This window comes from Neomonachus schauinslandi, chromosome 6, assembly GCF_002201575.2.
Source record: "Neomonachus schauinslandi chromosome 6, ASM220157v2, whole genome shotgun sequence".
NCBI classification, from domain to species: Eukaryota; Metazoa; Chordata; class Mammalia; order Carnivora; family Phocidae; genus Neomonachus; species Neomonachus schauinslandi.
Window position 1 is genome coordinate 65250153 of NC_058408.1, and position 12649 is coordinate 65262801.

General features: G+C 40.2%; 1 protein-coding gene across 1 annotated transcript in view; it reads right to left on the bottom strand.

Annotated features, from left to right (window-relative positions):
* AHCTF1 (AT-hook containing transcription factor 1) overlaps positions 1-12353 on the bottom strand; it is a 79387-nt gene extending 67034 nt beyond the window's left edge. Inside the window, exons 1-2 of the mRNA XM_044915968.1 lie at positions 12284-12353; positions 9825-9936 (exon numbers count right to left, since the gene is read on the bottom strand). The gene's annotated coding sequence lies outside the window, so the exon portion shown is untranslated. The remainder of the gene's footprint in view (positions 1-9824; positions 9937-12283) is intronic.
* Positions 12354-12649: the final 296 nt, after the last annotated feature.

Sequence of the window (12649 nt, forward strand, 5' to 3'; positions counted from 1 at the left end):
CTCTCAAAGAACTCTTCACACACAAACAGGGAGAACTGATGCATTTTAGAAAAATTACTGCTACAGTAAAAGGGAAGAAAGCCCATAAAAAATGTCCAAACACAGAGTAACCTCCGGAATCACATCTGGGATGTGTCTTTAAATGGATAGAGGGAAAAAAAAATTGAAATTTATCTTTCACTTCCAATATATAGCAGATTAAATTCCTGGAATGACTCTCCTATTGTAAACAACCAAAAATGATGGTTAAAAAACTTTTTTGAATGAACTGATAAAGCCAAACATGAAGAGACAGCAGGAATTTTGGAAACCTCTAAACTGGCTTTGGCCTCAAGGGTTGGCTACCAAATCCAGTGCTGGTGACTCTTGATTTTATCTTGAGACTCTTGAGATCCACAGAGGCAGAAGAAAAAGCTAAGGACTAACAGAACCAAGGCAAGCTAAGACGGGCCTCCTCCCCATGCCATTCAACTCCATAAGGCTATACCGTCAGCATAAAAATCAGTGAAACACCCATTGTGCAGGACAGGGAGCAATAATGCTGCCCATTTTGGCCATGACTGGAAGTGTCTACTTAGAAAAAGAGTATTTCCCTTCATACAAATTGGTGGCCACAATTCAAGCTATGTTATCCGACAACACTCAGGGAAGAATGTTTTATAAATTATTCTCAGGTTGGTTATGCTCCACATAACCCACAGACACCACCAAATATTCTCTGGAATCGCAAAGAGTTCTCAAAGAAAATGACTCACAGTCAAAATAACAAACTGTAACAAGAATACTATGATCAACAGCCAGCAGAATCAATCTATCAAAGATTTCAGATATTGAAAATGATCAGAGAACAGAAAATACGTTTAATATGGTAAATAAATCAAAGATTTAGCTTGCTAATGAGGAAGAAACCTTAAAAATTATAATGAAAAATGGTCAAGTAGATTTAAAAAAAAAATAACAGAACTTCTGGAATGAAAAATAAGTAAAATTTAGAACTCAACGGGGAAAAGACCTCAATGGAGTAATGAGAATTGCAGCATATGCAACAGTATGGACAAATGTCAGAGTATAATACTAAATAATAAAAGGAGCAAAAAATACCTGCAGAATGGTTACATTTACATAAAGTTTAAAAGGCTGTGAAACTAAGAAAATATTTAAAAACACAAACATATGTAGCAAAACTATGAATAAAACAAGGAAACGATAAACACAAAACCTGTAATAGTAGTTACTTTGAGAAGAAGGAAAGGGGCTGGAATGGAGAGGAATATAGAAGGACTCCAAGGTAATGGTAATGTTCTTTTTCTAAAACTTGATGTTGAGTAGACGGTATTCACTGCACCATGATTCTTTATAACTTACAAATATTCTTTTGTCTCAACAAATAGTTCTCTTGTACCTACTTAGAGTCAACAAAAACAAACTCAAAAAATAGGTAATACTGGATACTAGAAAGAGAACCCCAAAACTCTTCCAGGATGCAGGACAGAGAGACAAAGAAATAAGTAGTTGAAAGTTACAGGCAAGAGGGGTGCCTGGCTGGCTCAGTCATCTGACTCTTGATCTCAGGGTTGTGAGTTCACGCCCCACATTGGGTGTAAGATTACTAAAAATAACATCTTAAAATAAAAAGTTATAGGCAAGAGAGGGAAAAAACCTAACATGTTTATTCAGAATCCCTCAAAATATAACACTAAATAGTAAGAAAGAAGCAATATTCGAGGGATGCCTGGGTGGCTCAGTCCGTTAAGTGTCTGCCTTCGGCTCAGGTCATGATCCCAGGGTTCTGGGATCAAGTCCCGCATCAAGTCCTTGCTCAGCAGGGAGCTTGCTTCTCCCTCTGTCTGCCGCTCCCCCTGCTTGTGTGCACTCTGACAAAGAAATAAAATCTATTAAAAAAAAAAAGAATCAATATTCTAAAAGGCATTTCCCAGATCCACAGTCATACCAATTCTCTGGAATCAGGAGGAACAGTGAATCCTAAGTAGAATAAATAAAAAGTAATGACTTCTCAACAAGAACAGTGGAAGCTAGAGGTTTGGAATATCTTCAAAATTCTAAGTAAAAATTGCTATCAACATATAATTATGTATCACTGGAATTACCCTTAAATATGAAACGTTTTTAGAAAAAAACAAAAACAGAGTTTACCGCAGATAAACTCTCCCTTAAAGGGAGTTCTAAAGGATTATAGATAGAATGCTTCAGGTAGAATAATGATCAGATAGAAGGTCTGAGATACCAAAAGAGCTCCAGATATCTGCAGTGGGGTCCCCTGAACCTTCATATGATCCGTGTAAGCATGAAAGGAAACTACCAGAAGCCAAGGAATGAATCACTGGAAAAACAGAGGAGAAACAATCCCCAAAGCTTACACAAGCCCAGGAATAGCTCCAGAATGGAAAAACCTCATAACACATGAGGCACTGAGTAGAGTACTCAGAAAGGTGTTGACTGCTTCAGTGATGGGGAAAAAAAAATCAGCCCTTTTCTTTTTTCTTACAGATTTTACTTATTTATTTGACAGAGAAAGAGAAAGCGAGAGAGACAGCACAAGCCAGAGGGAGAGGCAGAGGGAGAAGCAGACTCCCCACTGAGCAGGGAGCCCAATGCAGGGCTCGATCCCAGGACCCTAGGATCATGACCTGAGCTGAAGGCAGATGCTTAACTGACTGAGCCACCTAGGTGCCCCAAAATTAGCCCTTTTCTAAAGGTCATTCTGGTCTTGTCTGAAAAAGCAAGCCTCAAAAGAATCAAGCTGTTTTCAAATAACTTAGCTGCACCCCAGAACAAAGCTTAAGAATATGTAAAGGAATGCAAAAATATTCAGCATTAAAGAAAGTGACATTCGTAGTATCTAGCACCCAATCAAAAGTTGCCAGGCATGCACAAGTGAAAAATATGACCCAAAATAAGGGGGAGAAAAAAACAACCACTAAAAACAAACCTAGAAATGACATAGAAGTTTGAATTACTAGATGAGGACATTAAATCAGTTATTCTAGCTATAATCCCTATGTCCAAGAACATAGAGGAAAGCATAAGCATGTTAAGAAAAGACACAGAAGACACAAAAAAGACCAAATCAAACTTCTAGAGATGAGAAACACTGAATGGGATTCATAGACACCAGAAGTATTACTGAACCTAAATACCCACAGTAGAAACTATCTAAAACGAAGCACAAAGAAAAAAAAAGGCTGAGGCAGAAAGGAAAAGACCAGAGCATCAGTGAGCTATGGGACAACATCAAGTGCCCTAATATAGGGCAGCAATCTCCAAAAAAAAAAAAAAAAAAGGACAGAAATATTTAAAAACTAATGGCCAAAATTTTCCAAATTTGATGGAACTATAAACCCACAAATCAAAAAGGCCAATAAATCTCAAGCACAAGAAACATGAAGAAACACCACCAAAATACATCATACTTGTGCTCGCTTCAGCAGCACACATGCTAAAATTGGAACAAAATACAGCATATGCAAGGGACAAAGAGAAAATCTTAAAAGTATCATACTGCAAAGAGGAACAAGAATGACAAGAGACTTCTCGTGGAAAACAATGCAAGCCAGAAGACAGTGGAATATATTTTAAGTTATGAAAGAAAAAAAAGGTGTCAACCTAGAATTCTATACCCTGTGAAAATCACTTCAAAATGAAGGCAAAATAACTTTCAGACATACAAGAGCTGAAAAAGATGGTCACCAGCAGATATGCAGTACAAGGAATGTTAAAGAAGTTCCTTCAGGAAGAAGAGTATTTTGAACTGAATGAAAATGAAAACATGACATACCAAAATTTGTGTGATACAGCTTAAAGCAGTGCTTAGAGGGAAATTCATAGCACTAAACATCCATAAGATCTCCTATCAGTAACCTAAGCTTCCACCTTAAGAAACTAGAAAAGGAACAAACCCACCATCAACAGAAAAAATAAAAGAACTGAATTTAATGAAACAAAACAGAAAAATCATAGTTAAAAATAATAAAACAAAAAGCTGGTTCTTTAAGAAGACTTAAAAAAAAAAAATCAACATAGTATTTAGAAACAGATCAATGACAGCAAGAGACCAGAGAATTAACTATTCCACTTATGACAAAAATTACATTTCAAATCGCTATGAAAATGATACCAGATGGAAAATTACAAACTTTTAATAATGTTCTGGGATAATTTAGCCATCCCTGCTGGGAAGAAAAAAAACTCTTCCTCAGTATGATACAGAAATGGGAAATTATAGGGCACCTGGGTGGCTCACTTGGTTAAGCCACTGCCTTTGGCTCAGGTCATGATCCTGGAGTCCCTGGATCGAGTCCCGCATTGGGCTCCCTGCTCGGCAGGGAGTCTGCTTCTCCCTCTGACCCTCCCCCCCTCTCATGTGCGCTCTCTCTCTCTCTCAAATAAATAAATAATCTAAAAAAAAAAAAAGGAATGGGAAATTATAGATGGATTAAAGATCCGAAAGCATCCCCTACCCCAAAATGAGTGGTGAGGAGAAGGAAGCTATAATCTATGAAGCAACTTCTATGTACTGGGCATTAATTAGACTTTAAATCTTCAGGTAAAACTGACACCATGTCTGTCCTATAGTTTCGGGCACCCTGCCTCATCTTTGTATCCCTGGTACTATCGTTCTGAGAAGCGCAGCATACAACACTGTTTTTTGAGGGGGAAAAAAACCTGCTTCAATGGCTAACCCCAAAAGATAATGATGTTGAAGGTGAAAACTGACATATGGAAATAAAAAAGCTTTTGGGGCGGGGGGTACTCAATGGTCTAGAAAGAGAAAACTCAAGGGACAAGAATCATGATCTCGGAGGGTGCACAGAGCCATTTGACTCAATCACTAAATTCCAAAATTTAAGAATTTTTAAATTGTAAAAGAACAGCCTAATTTGAGGGAAAACCTTAAAGGTAAAATTTATAAATCCAAAATTAATCTAAAACAAAAGGAAGTAAGGGCGCCTGGCTGGCTCAGTCACTAGAACATGCGACTCTTGAGTCTGGAGTCATGAGTTCTAGCCCCACGTCTGGGGTAGAACCTCCTAAAATAAAAGGAAGTAGAATGTTGTGTGAAACATTTGCTATTTTGAATTTACCAGGGGGTAGAATTTTATTACTACTGTTACGTTATGTCAAAACAAATTCAACAAATGAATATCTGTTGCATTAACCCATCAGAAACAGAACCCAGAGCTGTATGGACTGTGGGGTAAACCACCCTTTTATGTTTTCAAGTGTAGAGGTTCCAAGTATACACTGTATCCACGTATTTTTTTTATTTCTTCTTTAACTTCCTGGCTAACCCATTCATTCTTTAGTAAGATGTTCTTTAACCTCCATGTATTTGTGGTCTCTCCAGTTTTTTTCTTGTGGTTTTCTTCAAGTTTCATAGTGCTGTGATTGGAGAGGTGCCTGGCTGGCTCAGTCGGTGTGCCTCTTGATCTCAGGGTCGTGAGTTTAAACCCCATGTTGGGTGTGGAGCCTACTTTAAAAAAAAAAGAGGGGGGGAGACAAACAGCATTGTGATGGACAATACCCATGGTATGATCTCAATTTTTTTTTTTTTTAAGAAAGAGAGAGAGAAAGAGAGGGAGAGAGAGAGAGAGCACAAGTGGGGGTTGAGGGGCAGAGGGAAAGGGAGAATCTTAAGCAGGCTCCACGCCCAGTGCAGGGCTTGATCTCAAAACCCTGAGATCAAGACCTGAGCTGAGATCAAAAGTCGGATGCTTAACCGACTGAGCCCGCCAGGCGCCCCTGATTTCAATCTTTTCGTACTTGTTGAGGCATGATTTGTGACCTAGCATGTGATCTATTCTGGAGAAGGTTCCACGCACACTTGAAAAGAATGTGTATTCTGCTGCTTTAGGATGAAATGTTCTGAATATATCTGTTAAGTCCATCTGGTCCAGTGTCATTCAGAGCCATTGTTTCCTTGTTGATTTTCTGCTTTGAAGATCTGTCCATTGCTGTAAGTGGGGTATTAAAGTCCCCTACTATTACTGTATTTTTATCTATTACTGTATTTTTATCATTGAGTTCCTTTATGTTTGTTATGAATTGTTTTAAATATTTGGGTGCTCCCAAGTTGGGGGCATAAATATTGACAATTTTTAGATTTTCTTGTTGGATAGACCCCTTTATTATGGTATAGTACCCTTCTTCACCTCTTGTTACAGTCTTTGGTTTAAAATCTAGTTTGTCTGATATAAGGATGGCTAATCCAGCTTTCTTTTGATGTCCATTAGCAATGATAAATGGTTCTCCATCCCCTCGCTTTCAATCTGCAGGTGATTTAGGTCTAAAATGAGTCTCTTGCAGGCAGCATATACATGGGTCTTATTTTTTTATCCATTCTGACACCCTATGTCCTTTGGAAAATTTAGTCCATTTACATTCAGAGTAATTATTGATAGATACGAATTTAGTACCACTGTATTACTTGTTAAGTCTGTTTCTGGAGATTTTCTGCTCCTTTCTAGTCTTCGTTGCTTTTGGTCTTTTCCATTCAGAGTCCCCTTTAGTATTTCTTGCAGGGCTGGTTCAGTGGTCACGAACTCCTTTAGTATTTCTTTGTCTGGGAAATTCCTTCTCCCTCCTATTCTGAATGACAGCCTTGCTGGATAGAGTGTTCCTGGCTGTCTATTTTTCCCAATCAGTAGGTTGAACATATCAATGCCACTCCCTTCTGGCCTACCAAGTTTTTGTGGCGAGATCTGCTGCTAACTTGATATGTCTCCCCTTGGAAGTTAGAGGCATCTTTTCTCTTGCTGCTTTTAGAACTTTTTCTTTGTATCTTGCAAATTTAACTACAATATGCCTTTGCATTGGCCCGCTTTTATTGATTCTGATGGGAGTTATCTGTGCCTCCTGGATTTGGATGTGTTTCCTTCCCCAGATTAGAAAAGTTTTCGGCTATAATTTCTTCAAACGTCTGCCCCCTTTGCCCTCTCTTCTTCTTCTGAGACTCCTATGATAGGAATGTTATCACGCTTTATGGAGTCACAAGTTCCCTAAGTCTACATTCATGATCTAAAATTTTTCTTTTTCTGTTATTTTCAGCTTCATTATTTTCCATAATTTTATCTTCTATGTCACTTATTCGTTCCTCTGTTTCTTCCATCCTTGTCATTATATCCAGTCAATTTCAAGTCTCAGTTACTGAATTTTTCATTGTGGCCTGAACAGTTTTTAGGTCTTTTATCTCTGTAGTAAAGGACTCCCTGGTGTCTTCTATGCTTTTCTCAAGCCCAGCTAGTATCCTTATGATTGTTCCTTTAAATTCTGGCTCAGGCATAGTACTTCTGTTTCAATTAGATCCATGGCCGTGACCTTTTCTTGTTCTTTCTTTTGGAATCAATTCCTCCACCTTGGCATTCTGTCTAAGTCTCTGTCTTCAGTGTGTTAGGAAGGCCTGTTATGTTTCTTCTTCCCGAGAGTAATGGTTTTATTAAGAGGTCATATACCATCCAGGGCCTGGCACTTCAGGCAGTGTCCTGGTGTATGCTGCGTGCACTGTGCTTTCCCTCAGGTTAGTCCTCTGCAGAGTACCTCCTTGCCTGCAGTGGGCAGTGTGTGGCAAGTTTTAACTAGGTGTGCTCTGGTCTGCTTGTTAAAAGAGACCTGATGCCGTTTCCACTGGAGCTGAAGCTTTGCAGCACTCTGTGGTCAGTAGACATGGTGTATGTGGTTGGGGGCGGGTTGTGCTGGTCTTCTGGGGAAGGGGTCCACTATCCGGTTCTCAGGCACACTTGTGGTCCAACTTCTCTATAAAAGTACTTGTCCTAAATTGATCCATGATTTTCTCTCTGCTAGGCCCAGTCACAAGTCCACAACACAGAGAGACTTCTGAACAGGTATATCCAGGGTGCAGCCATCCATCTCCAAAGCTCTGTCGCTTCTGCTCTAGCTGATGCCTTCCACCTCAGACCGGTAACAAGACAGTTTGCAGCCACGTCAACACCATGCCTCCAAGCACGCCCAACAGTTGCTTCTTTATAGCAACCCCAGGTACACAGTGTCCTGTGACCAGTATTTCCACAAAAGCTTAACATTATAACAATGTTAAGTTAGTGCTATCCTTAGAAACTTAAAAATTAAACTTAAAGACTCTAGAACTTTGAATCCTTGAAGCTGCTAACTTCGTTAGTGATCCTGTTTAACCTCTCACATTCCACGGATAATCAGTTTATTAATTCTTAGTCTATTTCTTAATTCATTCAACCAATACTAAATGCTTATCATACGGTAAAATGCTTGATGCACAAAAATGAAATGCTGAAACCATAGCTTCCTCATAAGTGCTCCTCTGTGTTCATCTCCCCATCTCTCCTCTTTATTCAATTGTTTCTTAGATTAGGATAATAATTATAATTCATTTCTTGGTCCTGCAAGTTAATTAGACTTAGCTTCTACATAACTAAAGGAATTGACCCCTTTACTTCCACCAGAATTAGAGCAGTGTTCGCAAACTGTTCCTTTTTCAAGAGGAAAAAGAACTTCTCAAAACTCTTAGTGTCTGAAAAACAGCAAGTCGAACAATAATCGCAGGTTCCATCCAGAGTACTAGAAAAAGCACGAACTTCGAATTAAAATGGCTCTAAGTCCAGGTTCTACCACTTACTAGTACATGTAATGTTGTACTTTTCTACTCTGCTTCGTGTCACACCCAAGCTTCTAGAAAATGTGAATACCTCTCTCTCCAACTCTTAGCTTATCATGGTGCCTGGCACAAAAGAGTTAAAAAAGTGTTCAGTGAATGAAAGAGAAAGTTTTTCAAATTCACAAGTTAGCCTTTGAATCCATAGGGCAAAAATTGGCTTCAAGACCTTTCAAATCACAATTTACAGTTATGAATTTTAACATTTTAAGCACACTGAAAAGAACTTCTGAAAAATTATACTACTGGAAAGAACATCTCATACAGACATGTATGTTCACAAATATACATTAAGCAGCTCTGCTCAGTTTTATACGAAATTAAGTAGAGTTCCAGCCTTTATGACATGCCAACATCAGCAACCTCTGAAAGTTTCAATTTCTCCTCAAGGTCTAGGTAGGCAGAGCAGGACACTGTGCTGGTTGCCAATGAAATAAAAATATTGTTCATCTTCTTGATAAAGCACAGATGGATTATGTCACTCCCTTCTCAAAACCCTCCAATGATTCCCTACCGCATATAAAAACCAACATCCTCAGCCGCAGGCAATGAATGGCAGCCCCAGACTATCTCTAGTCTGTCTCCCAAAACCATCATCAGTTTGTTACTGCCCAGCACTTAAAATTCTTTTATGGTGTTCCCCCTTTCATCTCTATCTGCCAAAACCCCATTCATCAAAGACTAAATTCCCAGTGTGGCCTGGGTAGACCAATCTTTTCCCACTTAATCTTATCTCTGAGCTCACTCCTTTCTACCTTTAGGTTAGCAATCATAAATATTATTTTTGAAACTTGTTACTTGTGTTTGCCTGTCTTCCCCCCTTTAGTATTAATTCCTAAAAAGCAAAAATCATGTCTTGTTCCTGTGAATTCCAGAGTCACAATGCCTTGCAACTAATAGATCCAAAACATGGTAAATTAGGACAGCAAAGATACTACTAACAGGGAACAGAAATAGACATGTTAAACAATAAAATCAATTTTTAAAAACTCAATATTCTTAAAAGTCAACAAGAAGACAAACAACCCAATTAAAAAATGGCCAAAGACCTTAGCAAACACTAAGAGGATACACAGATAGCAAATAAGCACGTGAGAAGAAGCTCCATTTCATATGTCATCAGAGAAATGCATTATCAAAGCAATGAGACACCACTGCACACCTTTTAGAACGGCCCAAATCCGGAACACTGACACCACCAAATGCTGGTGAGGATGTGGAGCAACGGGAACCCTCCTTCACTGCTGGTGGGAATCCAAAATGGTACAGCCACTCTGGAAGATAGTTGGCAGTTTCTTTCAGAACTAAACATATTCTTACCATACAATCCAGCAATCACACTCTTTGGTGTTTACCCAAAGGAGCTGAAAATATGTCCACACAAAAAACGGCACATAGATCTTATCACAGCTTTTCCTCATAACTATTAAAACCTGTGAACTAACATGTCCTTCTGTAAGTGAGTGGCTAAATAAATGGTAGAGTGTCTAGGCAATGTAATACTTACTCAACTCTAAAAAGAAATGAGCGAGGGGCCCCTGGCTGGCTCAGACAGTAGAGCATGTGTCTTGATCTCAGGGTCCTGACATTGGGCATAGAGATTACTTAAAACAAACAGAAACTTTAAAGAAATGAACTATTAAGCCATGAAAGAACATGGAGGAATTAGAATTGTAACTAAGTGAAAAAAGCCAATTTGAAAAGGTTACATACTGCATGATTCCAACTACATGACAATTCTGGAAAAAGCAAAACTATGGAGACAGTAAGATCAGTGGTTGCCAGGGGTTAGCAGTAAGCAAGGGATGATTAGGCAGAGCACAGAGGATTTCTAGGGCAGTGAAAGTACTCTGATAACACTATAATGGTAGATATGTATCATTATACATCTGTCCAAACCCACAGAATACACATCACCAAGACTGAACCCTAATGTAAACTATGGACTTTGGTGATAATGATGTGTCCATGTAGGTTCAACATTTGTAACAAATATTCTTCTCTAGTGGGGAATGTTGATAATGGGGGGAAGCTATGCATGAGTGGGAGCGCGGAAAGTATACACTAGAGCTCTCTGTACCCACCACTCAACTCTGCCGTGAGCCTAAAATGGCTCTAAAAAATAAAGTCTATTAAAAAGAAAAATCTCAATATTGGCCAGTTTTGGGTCCAACTTATTTTTAAATATATATTGTCTCAGTACTAAGATGCAAAACAAAATTCACAAAACTACTAGGAAAGATTTTATAACACAGAATACCACGAATCAGTTCTGTGGGAAATTACACACATCCTCGAAAGCAGCTGAATTCCACCACAGTAAATAAAACCTCACCTAGTCGTTCAATAACTATATTGTAACAACATTGAACAAACATTTCTACAGAATATTTTGTACGCATTTTTACTTTTTTTGTGACTTAAAAAGACTAAGAATTATGATGCACATGTAAGCTGTCAGGGGACTCGGAAACTTCCAGCCTTTTAGTAGCTGCTCTTTCAAACTTAATTCAAACATTTATTAATCTCCAAGTACTTTTAAAACATTGTGCTGGGCAGGGAATGCAAGGGCACGAAGATGACCCACTTTCTGACCTCAAAGAGTTTACCTTCTAGAAGGAGATATGTAATCAACCCTTAGAATATCAGACACAAATAAATGCTACAACAGTGGTATAAATGATGTGGGATAAAAGGAAATGGAAGAATGACTAGAAAACATGGCATTTAAGCTGAGGAGGATTTGAAATTTCATAACTTGAATAAAGCAGGGATGGCGCTCCAGGCTGAAGGCCATGAACAAAGGAACACCAAAGTACATCTTCAAGAAAAATGGGCCCAGGGATGGGGAAGATTCTGGAATAGGTAGGCAAAGCATAAATTTGTGAGTAGTTGAGTATGGACAGAAGAGACTTCTCGTGGAGACTGTTGACCTAACCCTAGGAGAATTAGACTTCATTCTGAATAAAAATTAGGAGGTGCTGAAAATTTTCACGGTCAGCAGGAGAGAAAGGAACAATGTTCTATTTCCTCTTAAATCAAGATGTGTCCATCCCCAAATTGCGACAGAACAATCTTTTAAAATTTTATTTTAAAATAATTTTGGCTGTTTTGCGACCTGGTGACACTTTGATAGGTTACTGAAAAACAGAATAAAAAATTACAGTTATGAAGAGAATGCACACTTCCCATAGCGTTTAACGCACTTGGAGCATCCCTCCAGCATTAACTTGAACTGGGCTTGTCATTCCCTGGTCTCTGACCAAGTCGGTCAAAGCTCACGAAAGGTTCTTAAAATCTACTGACTCTTTAGGATATTTTGAGAATAAACTGAAGCTTAAAGTTTCCAAAAGGTCTATATTTTATCCTAAAGGGTCCAGGTTCTCCCAAATACTTCTCAAACGGCCAATTTGAAAAAAGGTAACAGCGAGCATGTACCTCTTTGGCGCTGAGAACAAACTAACCTCCCCCACAGCCCAGCACTCAACTAGTAACAAAAGTGATCGCCCTCAAATTCCGGGGGGGACCGGGAAGGCGAATTAACAGCCACCCCAAGACGTGCTGACCAATTCGCCGCACTCTCCAATCCCGAGCCCGACCCCTCCCGTGACGCGGACTCACCCGAGCCAGGCCCAGGAGCATGTGGAGCACACGCCGACGGAAGACCGGCTCCACGGCCCAGCAGGCTCGCCCGGCGCCAGGCCGGCCAAGGTCTCCACCGCCCCGGAGCACGGCGCCCAGGGCACGCCGCGGGCCCGGCCGCTCTGCGCGACGTGCGGGCCGGGCCGACGGCGCGGAAGGCGGATCCCGCAACGCCTCTCCGCCGCCATGTACCGCCGGTCGGGGGTTATGTAATCTTCTACCCGGGGGCCCCCCTGAGCGCGCCACCCCCGCCGCCAACCGCGTCCGCCCGCCCGCCCGGCCCCTCGAGCACGGCCGCCGGCCCCCGCCCCCGCGCCGCGCGCCCCGGCCCCCGGTCCCCGGCCC